The sequence below is a fragment of the Perognathus longimembris genome, chromosome 17 (assembly GCF_023159225.1).
Source record: "Perognathus longimembris pacificus isolate PPM17 chromosome 17, ASM2315922v1, whole genome shotgun sequence".
NCBI lineage: Eukaryota > Metazoa > Chordata > Mammalia > Rodentia > Heteromyidae > Perognathus > Perognathus longimembris.
The window spans coordinates 15,942,484-15,956,318 of record NC_063177.1 but is presented as its reverse complement, the minus strand read 5'-3'; the positions used below and the strand labels follow the sequence as shown (position 1 = coordinate 15,956,318).

Here is a 13,835-nt window from a genome sequence, read left to right as displayed (position 1 = left end):
TTACATAAAATGTCTTTGATGAGTCTCTTGTCTCTTGCCAGTTGGGTCATACTTAATCTTTGTTTTTCCTTTGTGCTGGTCCTAGGTCTTGAACTCAGGACCTGGGCACTGATCCCCGAGGTTTGTTTTTTTTTCTCCTCAAGGTTAGTGCTCTACCACTTAAGCCACAGCTCCATTTCTAGCATTTTGGAAGTTAACTGGAGGTAAGAATCTCACAGACTTTGCTGTCCTGGCTGGCTTCAAACTGCAATTTTTAGATCTCAGCCTTCTGAATATAGGATTATACATGAGCCACCATGCCCAGCTAAGGTTCATTTTTAAATGAGACTTTGATTCATATAACTTGTTTGCTCAAAAGTTTTCTTCTAATTATTTACTATTTTTTTATTGAATTTGCATGAACAAGATACTTTTGACTACATTTTTTTTTTGTCTTTTGTGTTTTTTTGGTACTACGGATTGAACCCAGGATGTTGCACTTGCTAGGCAAGTGCTTTGCCACTGAGCTACATCCCAGCCCCTTGAACAAGATACTTTTGCCTATAAACTACAGAGGCCACTTGAAATCTCAAAATAATATTTTCACTTTTTTTTTTTGCCAGTCCTGGGCCTTGGACTCAGGGCCTGAGCACTGTCCCTGGCTTCTTTTTGCTCAAGGCTAGTACTCTACCACTTGAGCCACAGCACCACTTCTGGCCGTTTTCTGTATATGTGGTGCTGGGGAATTGAACCCAGGGCTTCATGTATATGAGGCAAGCACTCTTGCCACTAGGCCATATTCCCAGCCCCATACTTTTACTTTTATATTCATTATAAACAGGTTTTGATCTGGAGATACTTGTAGAAGGCATTTTGTTCTCTCAACAGCAGTATTTTTGGAGTGTTTCTTCCAGTCAGTTTATTTGCAGAAATGTTTAAAGTAACACTAATTTTACTGCAGCAATTGAAATGTTTCCATTTTGAAAATGTCTACTGGAAAAATTAAGATTTGCAATTCAAATGAATGGGGAGCCTGTTAGATTGGTTTAAGGAAAACGGATGTTTATCTTTTTTTTTTTTTTAAGAAACATCATTCAAAATATCCATTATTAAATGTTTCCTGATTGGATACAGTAGATTTTGTGTAAGGCCTTAATAATTATGATTGATAGCATAGATGTTTTTATTCTCCATTTACAGTAGACAAGTATTTATTAAAATGGATTTATAATGGTAGCAACTGAAAGGCAAGTGTACCAGCCACAGCACATTGCCCCACACCAAACTAAGCCTGTAATCCAGTTTTTGGTTCAAAAAATTATTAGAGAGAAAATTTTTATAGTTTCCCCCAAAGAATGTTTGCTGTCCTTTGAAGTATACTAGTGACCTGAAATCTGATCTTGAATGGATATATTTACCTACATAAAGGCTATCTACTGGGGCTGGGAATATGGCCTAGTGGTAAAGTGTTCACCTTGTATATATGAAGCCCTAGGTTCAATTCCCCAGCACCACATATATAGAAAACGGCCAGAAGTGGCGCTGTGGCTCAAGTGGTAGAGCGTTTGCTTTAAGCAAAAAGAAACCAGGGACAGGACAGTGCTCAGGCCGCCCTGAGTCCAAGGCCCAGGACTGGCAGAAATAAATAAATAAATAAAGGCTATCTACTCAGGAGGCTGAGATCTGAGGATGGTGGTTCGATGCCAGCCTGGGCGGAAAAGTCCATGAGACTGTCTCTAATTAATAACTCAAACGCCGGTAGTGTGGCTGTGGTTCAAGTGGTAGAGCGCTAGCTATGGGCACAAAGGGGCTCAGGGACAGTGCCCAGGCCTTGAGTTCAAGCCCTACCATCCACAAACAAATACAACCTTGTATTTTATATTGAATTACTCAGAGCCCCAAACTAGACTTAAACAAACAAACAAAGTCAGTATCTCGGTGTGGAATTGACTGCAAATCCCCTAGACTTTGTCATCAATATTTCAATAATTTAGCAAACACAACACCCATCCCTGGCTGGGGGTAAAGTTCCAGGTCTTCTTTCTGGGACTCAGTAGGGAGACCCGGAGAGTGACGGCTGATTGCGGGGCGGGGAAAGAATAGCTCAATCACATCTGAAAGCGAATTCTCCAAGTTAGAAATCCGTAAAAACCTGTGCTACAAAGGAAGAGAGTCACAGCATTCCAGGGGCCCTCGGCCCTCACCAGCGCAGCCTCCTCAGCCCACCAACCCACTCCCCTCCTCTTTCTGGGGTGGGAAGCGGCAGAAGCCGGGATGTTGGTCCTACCCGGGGGGCCCCGTGCTGAGGGCCCGGGGAGCGGGAAGAGTGCAGTGACCGAGCAGGGCGGGGTGCTCGACAGAGTCCGAGGGCGTGAGGGGCCACAAGACGACGGCGTCAGAAAAACGAGGCTCTGGTCAAGGTTACAGCAGCGTGCGAAGCCGCGCTTCGTGCGCACGCACACACGCACGCACGCACGCTCGCTCGCGGGCGGATTCCGCCGCCGTCCACCCACCTCAGTCGCCCCGGCCGCCGGCAGCCAGCCCCGCTAGGCGGAAGGCAGAGCGGCTCCAGGCTGGGCCCTGCCCCCCAGCGCATGCGCAGCAGCCCCTCCTCGCCTCCTCTCCTTCTTCCTGGCGGGTCTGGGGCGGCGGCGGCCGCGGCGGCGGCGGCGCGGTGACGTCAGGGCGTTGGGGCAGCTCCTGTGACAGACGGAGCTGGAGCGGCGGGGCGGCGGCGGAGTCCGGCGGCCGAAGATAGCTAGTGAGCGGGCGAACGAGCAGCGCCCCCGGGGCCTAGGCAGCGAGAAAGAGCAGACGGGGAGCGCTCGGGCACGAGCGAGGACCACCGCGAGCGCCGGGCTAGGGCTCGAGCCCCGGAACGGCCGAGGAGCCCGCCCGCTGCCCTCCCCTCCCCCTTCCCGGGCCTGGGCCCAGCGCGCCATCCTCCCCCTCCCTCCTTCCCTCCCTCCCTCCTTCCTCCCTTCCCTCTCCCTCCCCCTCCCCCGCCGGTGGATGGGAGTGAAGGACGGAAGAGGCCCTGCGGAGGCGGCGTTGCAGCGCTCCGGTAAGGCGGCGCAGTCTGCGCCCTTCCTCCCTCTGTCTCTTCCACTGCGCTCGGGCGGCTGCGGCCCGGGCCCGGCGGCCTGACGATGTGGCCGCGCGGGTCCCCTCCCTCCCATTCTCCCCTCCCCCTGCCGCCGCCGCCTCCTCCTCCTTCTTCTCCTCTCCTCGCTCTCAAAATGGCGGCCGCGACGGCCGTTGAGTGAGTGGCACGGAGGAGGGGGGCCCGGCCGGGGAGGGCGCTGCCCTCGCTCGCGTCCTCCGGCCGGGGAGCCGCGGTGCCGGCACCGCCGCAGCTCCACCCGCGGCATTCTCTCCCCCCCCACCCCCTCACACGCGGGATCGCCCTCCTCCCGCCGTGACTTAGCAGGAAAAGTATTCTTGGGTGGGAAGGGCGTGGAGATCAGGTCGCGCTGTGATCTTGGGGAAAGGGCTCGGCGCTCTGCTTCTGGGTCGCAGAGGCGAGCTCCGCAGTCCCCACCCTTCCGCGGTGTCGGCTCGGGGCCTGGGCTCGAGCACCCACACGGCCTTCCAGGCGTTCCGTCCGCCACCTGCCCTTAGGATGAGGTTGACCTGACCAGGATGGCCCGCCACCTCCCTCTCACCCCCCCCACCCCCCAGTGTAGCATCCTGGAAGGACGGGCGGCCCGACCCCCGGAACGATCTGCATCATCCATCCAACAAATCGGGCAGGGGGTTTCCTTTCTGCCACTGGCTCTTGGGACGGGAGTTGTCTTTTGACGTTGTTCACACTGAGCCTCGAGGCCCCCTGTTCATCTAATGTCATCCCTCCGCGCTTTTTGGAAACGCAGTGCCTGTATTCATTTACCCTTTCTAGCCTCCCAGGTGAGAAATTGCCTTTCGATTCTTCCCGGGCTGAATAAACCAGAGCAGAGAGGAAGAGGAGGAGATTTTCAGTACCTGAGATAGGAAATAGCTAGGTGCCTGGCTTTATTTGTTATTCTGCCTTTCTTCAGTGACTTAGCAAGAAACTCCTTGGGAGGAGGGCTGGAGATTTTCCTTTGACGTTGGGATTTGGGTCTAATTCATGTCAGTCCTTTGGTTAAGAAATTGTGCTTTTGAAGAGAAGCTCCAGATTTGTGGTCTCTTCTCAATGGGCGATGTCATGCCAAGATTCCCCTCCCCCTTTCCTTAAGGAGTAATCGGGGGAAAATAAAGACATTACTGTAATTCCAACCTCTAAGCATACAATCCTGAAGAGTCATAACGTTTTAAGGACAAAACAAAAAAATTGCCATTTTTAGCAATTCTATTTTGGTTGGGGGTGAGTTGTTTTGTGTGAATTTTTTTGAGGCTAGGGCGGAGAGGACCATGGGCCTTTCATACCAGTAATATTGTCATACCCTTTTACCACAGTAGTGTTTGCTTAAATGTCTCCCTCACCCCCACCTCCCGCAGCAGAGCTTGAATACTGCGGGGTTCAACCCCTTAATCAGGAATATTTCCTACTTTGGGAATGCCCATTTTGATACGATGTTGGATGTGTATAAGAAGCTCTTAAAATATTCTGTTTTGATTTTAAGGCATTAGCTAGCTTTTAATCTCTAATGACTGTCTTTCCGGACTTGCTTTTGCAAAATAATTGGCAGTTGCAAATTGCAGTTTTTATTAAAACAAATGTAATCTGTATTTGGGGATGTTTTATTCTTTCATGTTCTATTATAAATGATCATTGTTTGGATTGCTCAGAGGATATTTCCTAAAAGAAATTTGAAATGTATGTATTTTTTAAATCAGAAAGGAACCCCTTTTTCATATAACATTTCTGCAAATGTTTGATTTAATGGAGCAAGCCCTATTTTGGTACAGCCTCCCACACCTTTTTAAAAAATGGGCTAATATTTGTGGATGCTGTGAACAGCCATTGAGCTAAGACTGGGTGGAGTAAGGGAGCAGAAGCCGTGAAATGCTAGATTGCCCTTTCGTAGCATTTTCTCTTGTATTTTGCAATGTTATTTGGTACTAATTATACTTAAACAGAAACATTTCTCTGTAGCAAATCTTAATGTCTCATGTCTTATGTTTTCCACCATTTTCCCCCTGCAGTATGTAATTGGGATAAAAGTAATGTCCTTCCTTAAGCAGACACTTATTGTCTATTTTTGTGTGTACATATGTGTGTAAACTACCTATGCACAGATTTAAACTCTGGTTAATGGTTTGGGTCGTTCTGATCAAATAAGTATGAATTAATAAATGCCAGAAATGTTGGGCAAGAAATAGGTACAGTATTTTAAAAATTGAGTAAGAATATGAGAGATGTTTTCTTTTACTTTAGTTCACACTGAAACAGTAGTTTGTTTTTGATTTTTACATAGTAGACATCAAAGATGACAAAATAAAGGATAATTTGCATTAAAGGCTACTTTGTGTTAAAGACCTCTTGTGTTGCCTGGAAAGGGACTTTTTTTCCCCTGAAACATTTCCATAAGGTAGAGAATGTCATTTGATTTGAGTAGCTATTTTTTAAGTTTTAAAATTATGTAGTAAATGTTATTTTGATGACCCTTACAAGTGTTTGTCAATTTATAATCTTACATTTTTGTTGTTTTTAACATTAGAAAGTAGATGGGTTAAGACGGGAAGGAATGAGTCAGTTGGGAATATTAATTCACTATATCGTATGTTTCACATAGCCCATCCTTACTGTTCATAGTTACAAAAGCAGCATATGGAGAGGTGATTTTTCAATGACTAGGAGCTTAAGGTAATTTGGCTTGAGTAATAGCAATCAATGTATGTGTGTGCATGTTTCTGGTATATATGATAGAATCTTTTGCTGAATTTTGAGGTCAACTACTTTAATTTTTTACAATCTTTTACTTATAAAACTTTTATTGTGATTGGGATGAATTTCATTTGTTAACTAGCAGTAGCTTTTTGAAATCTTTTTAAATTTTATTGTATAATTTTCCAGATAAAATATTTCTGGTGTGGAAGAGATTTGGAGATGCTTTGGGGAAGGAAAAAATTAGTACCTCATAGTATTTGCCTTTTTTGTTTAGAGCATTCATGTTGAATTGTCTATACTGGGAAAAAAAAGAATTTGTTCCCTCTTGTTTATATTCTAAGTTTGCATATATGAGTATCCAGGAAAAAGTAAGATCTTTTTGTTTGCATGTGGTTCATATTCACAATTTGTCACCCTAATAAATAAGTTGTAAAAATTAGAAGTTGTCAGTTATTAAGCCCAAGGTAAAATATTACAATATATTTTCCAGTTCTTTCCATTAAATTCTAAAGCAGTGAGTCATGCATGCTTTTGCTGAAGGGACTTGGAGGCTCAGTTGGTTTTTAAGTGGACCTGGCTTGTGGTCCTAACTAAGGTGTGTTTGTTGATTGTTCCTGGGGCTTGAACTCATGACCTTGACACTGTCTCTAAGCTTTTTTTTTTCCCCCCCTCTACCACTTGAACCTCAGTTCTATGTCCAGCTTTGGGTGTTTAATTGGAGATAAGAGTCTTGGCCAGTTTTCCTGCCCAAGTCCTCTGATCTCAGCTACCAGAGTAGCTAGGATTACAGGCATATGCAATCCATGCTTGGCCCCAGACAGATTTTTTAAACTGGGCTTTCTTTGTTATGAAAATACTTAACAATGATTGGTAACCTTTGCCACCATTCATTTTTTTTGCATGCTAGTTTTATTTTATTGTCTAAGTGAAGTTTCATAAGGCAGTGAGTACATTTCTTAACCAGCTTGTTACCTCCTCCCTCATTCAATCCCCTCCCCCTCCCCTTTCCCTCTCCTGCCACCATTCTTTTGTAAAACAAACAACCCCACTCCCCCCACACAGCTATTTCTTACTTGACAGGTTGCTTTGTTTAAAATAAAACTAATGGTCTACAATATGAATACTGAAAATTTAATCTACTGTTCTAAAGATCTTTACTGTAGAGTGAAGCCTAGTAGTTGACAATCAAACATTTTGAGAAATTTTTACTTCATGAGAAAGATGCTGTATTATTGCTGCTGGTTTGGTATGACACTTTGCACAGTCATTTACATGAAACTTTAGTTTAACTTGTGCTAGATATATAATTTTTATCCTTAGCATGGCAGTCAGACAGATTTTAATTGATATTTGTACTTTATACTCATTGGCTAGAGGCCTCATAAGTGCTTATTACTTGGATTTATTGTTTTCTCTTTAAAGGATGGTGGTATTTGGTTGAAACGTAGTTAGGACTAATCTTTTGTCAAGGATACTTTTGGTATGGTATTCTCTAAAGTGTTACCATTTAGCATAAACATTTCTGTAAAACCTTGTTAATATTGAGCTTGGTATCTGTTTTTTTTGTTCTCTCACTACTTTTTGAGGTAGATTAGTATACTTATGGATGATAAAACAAACTCTGCAACATTCCTTTTTCTAAGGTCACATGTTACCATAGTGGCCAAAATGAGAGAGTCACTGAACCATTTGGGTATGGGCTTATATGATAAAATATGCCGTTTTCTTTTTATAATGATTTAACTTATTTTTTAGTCACATTAATTAACAGCTATTAAATAAGGTTTTGTGTTTGCTATTTCGCATGCATAAGGCCTTAGGCATATCAGTGGACTTTCAGAAAGTTCTTTAAAGGTAGCATTGGTAAGATAAATGTTGCCTTTTTACAGAATTATGTGAAAAGAAATGTGCTACAGCTTAATGGTAGAGCAGTTGTATAGCATGAATCCAGGCCTAGGTTCCATGGGAGGTGGGAATTTATCCATTTGCTGTCCTGATGTTCTTTTTTAAAGCTGCTACCCATACACAGTTAAGGTGAAAGGATGCTGTTGATACTTCTTCCAGAGATATTACATTGTCCTGGGTACCAAAATCAAACTTGCACAAAATTCTCAGCTATGAGAAGTGAATTAATCCAACTAGATAATTCTGTATACTTTTTGGGGTTTTCTTTTCTTTTTTTCGAATCCTAGGGCTTGAATTCGGCCTGAAGACTGTCCCTGGCTTCTTTTTACTCAAGACTAGCACTCTACCAGTTGAGCCACAGTGCTCAGTACTTCCAGCTTTTCTATTATATATGTGGTGCTGAGGGCTGTTCATGTATATGAGGCAAGCACTTTACCACTAGGCCATATTCCCAGCCTTTTTTCTTTTTCTTTTTTTTTTTTTTTGTTGGTCATAGGGCTTGAACTCAAGGCCTGGGCGCTGACCCTGAGCTCTGAGCTCTTTGTGCTCAAAGCTAGTGCTCTAGCACTTTGAGCCAGGCCTCCACTTCCAGTGTTTGAGTCGCTAATTGGAGATAAGAGTCTTACAGGGACTTTTTTTTTTTTTTTTTTTTTGCCAGTCCTGGGGCTTGGACTCAGGGCCTGAGCACTGTCCCTGGCTTCTTTTTGCTCAAGGCTAGCACTCTGACACTGAGCCACAGCGCCACTTCTGGCCATTTTCTGTATATGTGGTGCTGGGGAATTGAACCCAGGTCCTCATGTATAGGAGGCCATATCCCCAGCCCCCCCCCCCTTTTTTTTTTTTTTTTTTGCCAGTCCTGGGCCTTGGACTCAGGGCCTGAACACTGTCTCTGGCTTCTTTTTGCTCAAGGCTAGCACTCTGCCACTTGAGTCACAGAGCCACTTCTGGCCATTTTCTGTATATGTGGTGCTGGGGAATCGAACCCAGGGCTTCATGTATACGAGGCAAGCGCTCTTGCCACTAGGCTATATCCCCAGCCCCTCACAGGGACTTTTTTTGTCCAGGCTGGCTTCAAACCACGATCCTTAGATTTCAGCCTCCTCAGTAGCTAGGATTACAGACATTAGCCACTGGCACCAGATCTGTATACATTTTGATTGCTTTAGGGGCTCTTATGTTGACAAGAATTGATAGTTAACTGAGGCTAAGGAATTTTCTGAAGTACTTCCCCCACCACCCATTCAACCTATCCTGGGACTTGAACTCAGGACCTGAGAGTTGTACCTGAGCTTTGTCACCCAAGTATGTGTTCCACTTCCAGCTTTTTGGTGGTTAATTGGAGATAAATGTATCATAGATTTTCATTTCAGGCTGGTTTCAAGTCTTACAGGCATGAGCCACTGGTGCCCAGCTGCTTGGGTTATTTTTGAACTAGAATCTGTTTGCACTTTCTACCACCACCACGTGCTTTTTTTCTTGTTAGATAGGGTTTTGCAAACATTTTTGCCCAGGCTAGCCTTGATCCTCATTACTTTCCATCTCTGCTTTCCAGTGTGTGCTACTGGCATTCAGCTCATTTTTGAAAGCGTTATATGGAAAGTTTTGTGTTTTGCACATTGTGGGTTACTCTTGTTTTAACTTGGGACAAAAAAGGTTATGTTTATCTTTGTTTTGGTGGGACTAGGGCTTGTAGTCAGTGCCTGGCCACTGTCCTTGTTTTTTTCAGCCACAGATAGCACTCCATGAACCAGCCACAGCTCCACTTCCAGCTTTTTTCCCCCCTCCAATCCTGGGGCTTGAACTCAGGGTCTGGGCTTCTTTTGCTCAGGGCACTCTACCACTTGAGCCACAGTGCCACTTCTGGCTTTTTCTGTTTATGTGGTACTGAGGAATTGAACACAGGGCTTCATGCATGCTAGGCAAGCACTATCACTAAGCCACATTTCCAGCCTCTACTTCCAGCTTTTTGATGGTTAATTGGAGATCCTGGGCTGGGGCTTGGACTCAGGGCCTGAACACTGTCCCTGGCGTCTTTTTGCTCAAGGCCAGCACTCTACCACTTGAGATGGCTTCGAACTTCTAACCTTAGATCTTAACCTCCTGAGTAGCTAGAATTATAAGCATCAGTCACAGACACCCAGCAATCCTTCTAAGTCCCACCTGGCAAACCTATCTTGGGCTTCTAAGGCAGGCACACAAAATTTCCCCTCTGTACTGAGCCTTGTGGGCACTCAGCTTGGTTGCTCTGCTGGTGCTCTACTCTTGAACCATATCTCCTCTTTTTTCTTTTTCTTTTTTGGCCAGTCCTGGGGCTTGGACTCAGGGCCTGAGCACTGTCCCTGGCTTCTTTTTGCTGAAGGCTAGCACTCTGCCACTTGAGCCACAGCACCACCTCTGGCCATTTTCTGTACATGTGGTGCTGGGGAATTGAACCCAGGGCTTCATGTATATGAGGCAAGCACTCTTGCCACTAGGCCATATCCCCAGCCCCTTGAACCATATCTCTAACCCTGCTTTTTGCTGGCAATTTTAGAGATGAAGTCTCATTGACTTTTCTGTCCAAGCTGACTTTGAATTGTGATCTTCCAGATATTTGCCTCTGAAGTAGTTGGGATTATAGGCAAGAACCACTGCATCCAGTCTTGGATATATTACATAATAATGTCTTATATGCATAATACTTCATCTTTGTGTGTGCATGTGTGCAGGCATATATTCCGGCCTGCCTGTCGCTCTGTCTCTCTTTGGATTCAATGCTGGGATTATGGGCCTAAGCACCACAATTCCTGGCTTTTTTTTTCCTTTCTTTTTTTAAGTAGGTCATATAGCCAGGGTCTTTTGTGTGTATGCTAGGCAAGTGTCTGTGTTTGGCTTTTCCCCTCAAGGCTGGCTCTATACTATGTGAACCATACCTACTTCACCTTTTTGTTGGTCAATTGTAGATAAGAATATCTTGGGCTTATTTGCCTCAGTAGCTTTGATCATATGATATAATTTCCTAAGTAGCTACGAATGCAGGCATGAACCACTAGAGCCCAGCTAGGACTCTTTTTTTTTTTTTTTTAATAACAAACATCTTTTCAAATGGTATTTCTACATGTTTTGTTCAGTGACTAAAACCAAACAATTACTAAATAAACATAAAAATGTCTAGGATCGTCCTAGCAGAGGATCACAATAGCTCAACAGCTTTGTACATATGAGCATATAAGATGATGCTAAGCAAAATGAATTCCAGGATATGGAAACGAGGATTTTATTGTTGTTGTTATTTTAATGTACTATGTGAATTTCCTATGGCTTATCCCCTGTTATTCCTGTATATGATTTTGGTTCACTGGGTATTGTATATATATATGTTTATATGTTTATCCAAATTAGGGAAGGGAATGGGAACATTAGAATGGTGAGACAAAGAATAAAGGGCGAACCAATGCAATAGCAATACTCATAAGACAATATGTTGGAAAGGAACTGTACAACTCAGCTAAACAAACACAGGGGCTGGGAATATGGCCTAGTGGCAAGAGTGCTTGCCTCGTATACATAAAGTCCTGGGTTCGATTTCCCAGTACCACATATATAGAAAAAGCCGTAAGTGGCGCTGTGTGGCCCAAGTGGTAGAGTGCTAGCCTTGAGCAAAAGGAAGCCAGGGACAGTGCTCAGGCCCTGAGTCCAAGGCCCAGGACTGGCAAAACCAACAAACACACACAGAGGCTGGGAATATGGCCTAATGGTAAAGTGCTCATCTCGTATACATGAAGCCCTGGGTTCGATTCCTCAGCACCACATAAATAGAAAAAGCTGGAAGTGGCGCTGTGTCTACCCAAAGAGAAGCCAGGGACAGTGCTTAGGCCCTGAATTCAAGCCCCAAGACTGGCAAAAACAAAACAGAAAACAAACACAGCCGTGTGCTAGTGGTTTACACCTATACCTAGCTACTCAGGTAACTGATATCTGAGGATCATGGGTCAAAGCCAGCCTGGGCAGAAAAGTCCTTGAGACTCTTATTTTCAATTAATTACCAAAAAGCTGGAAGTACAGAAGTGAAGCTGTGGCTCAAATGGTTGAGTACTAGCCTTGAGCAAAGAAGCTCAGGGGCAACACCCAGGCCAGAGTTTGATTTCAAGCCCCAGGACTAGCGCGTGCACACAGGCACATGCATGCACACTCACCATATATATTATATATATTATATTATATATTATATATTCTATTATATATATTATATATAATATATTATATTATATATTATATATATGCTGACGACAAAGAAGACAGATGTGGAAAATGAGACAATTTTATTACTTAGTTTTTCTTGGTTAACTTTTAAAAATTTTTGTGCTGGTCCTGAGGTTTGAACTCAGGGCTTGGGTTCTGTCCCTGAGCTTTTTGGTGGTTAATTGGAAATCGAGTCTGATGGACTTTTCTACCCTGGCTGGCCTTGCGCATGATCCTAAGATCTCAGCTACTTGAGTAGCTAGGATTACAGGTGTAAGCCCCTGATATCCAGTGATTAATTTTGAAGGCTAGGGAAAAGCTATACTTAATTATCAGAAAAGTAGTATTGAGTAAGGCATATATGAATATTTTATTTTTGTGGTGCTGGAGGTGGAACCCAGGGCCTTTTGTGTGTGCTTAGGCAGCTGCTTTACCAGTGAATATTTCAGGTTCTTATCTTAAACTCCATAGTTTACCCAGCTAGCTGTGTGTCTTGGGCAAGAATCTCAGTCTTCTTACCAATTAATGAATGATGTTGACAAAGCTAACCTACAAAATTACAAATGAATGTTAGGTAATAAAGACTTTTCTATAAATTTCAAGTAAATTGTTTATTATTTAGGAACTCTTTGCTGTTAGTTTTTGAAACATAAGTTCTCAATGTGTGGCTAAGGCTAGACTTGTTCTCCTGGAAATTTCTAGGAAATGCTTATTTATCTATCTATCTATTTATTATTATTATTATTATTATTATTATTATTATTATTTGCCAGCCCTGGGGCTTGAACTCAGGGCCTGAGCACTATCTCTGGCTTCTTTTTGCTCAAGGCTAGCACTCTGCCACTTGAGCCACAGCGCCTCTTCTGGCTTTTTCTGCTTATGTGGTTTCATGTATACGAGACAAGCACTCTACCACTAGGCTATATTCCCAGTCCTTTATCTGTTTTTGAGACTTAAGGTTTGCTATATAGCCTAGGCTGGCCTCAAACTACTTCTACCTCCTGAATGGTGAGATTAAAAGTGTGTGCCATAATGCTCAGATTAGAACTTTAAAAAACAAAACCAAAGAGATCTGCTTAGCATATTAGTTTAACCATGTAACTAAAGGCATTAAATACATTAACATAGGTCTTATACTTTCTTTTGAGATGATCTCATAACTATTCTCTCCCTTTAAAAAATATAGCCTTTTTCATTTTAGAATAGTTTTAAGTTATACCACAAAGTTATGAAGATGGTGTAGAAAGTTCCTGAAAGTGTCATATACGCACTTTTCCTTATTAAGATCTTAAGTTTCTTTTGGTATATTTGTTGAAATTAAGAAACTAATTTATGGATTAAGATGGGGGCGGGGAAACTGGGAGAGGGAACAAGGGAAGGGGTGACATTGTCCAAAAAGAAATGTACTCTATCTGATTTATGTAACTGCAGACTCTCTGTACATCACTTTTATAGTTACAAGGGAAAAAAAGGAATTATCCTTGGTATGCTATTATGAGCTATAAATTTCTGGCTTAATGTTTCTTTTCCATTCTAGATCCAGTCTAAGATACCATGTTGTATTGAGTTGTCATGTATTTTAAGTCTCTTGGTCTTGGTTTGTGACAGTTGGTTAGTGGTCTTGTTTTCATGACCATTACATTCTTGATCAGTACCAAAGAGCGAGCTCCCTGGTTGAATGTACTCCTGGGTTTGTTTATGTATTTCATAATGGAGACAGGGCCTGTAAGTTTCCAGTGGGGGAAAATGTCACAGCTGCGAAGTATACTTATAGTCCTACTTACAAATATTATTTACTGGTGATTTGAGCCTTCATCCCTTGGCTTAATGTAGTTATTTAGCAGGTTGGTTTTTTCATTTGTTTGTTTTTGTTTTTTTACTATGAATTTGCTACTTTTCCTTTTCCTACTTTAGAAAG

General features: G+C 43.1%; 1 protein-coding gene across 1 annotated transcript in view; it reads left to right on the top strand.

Annotated features, from left to right (window-relative positions):
• The first annotated feature begins 2,666 nt into the window (after window positions 1–2,666).
• The window catches only part of Pafah1b1 (platelet activating factor acetylhydrolase 1b regulatory subunit 1), a 62,895-nt gene continuing 51,726 nt past the window's right edge, over window positions 2,667–13,835 (top strand). The window contains exon 1 of the mRNA XM_048366456.1: window positions 2,667–3,043. The gene's annotated coding sequence lies outside the window, so the exon portion shown is untranslated. The remainder of the gene's footprint in view (window positions 3,044–13,835) is intronic.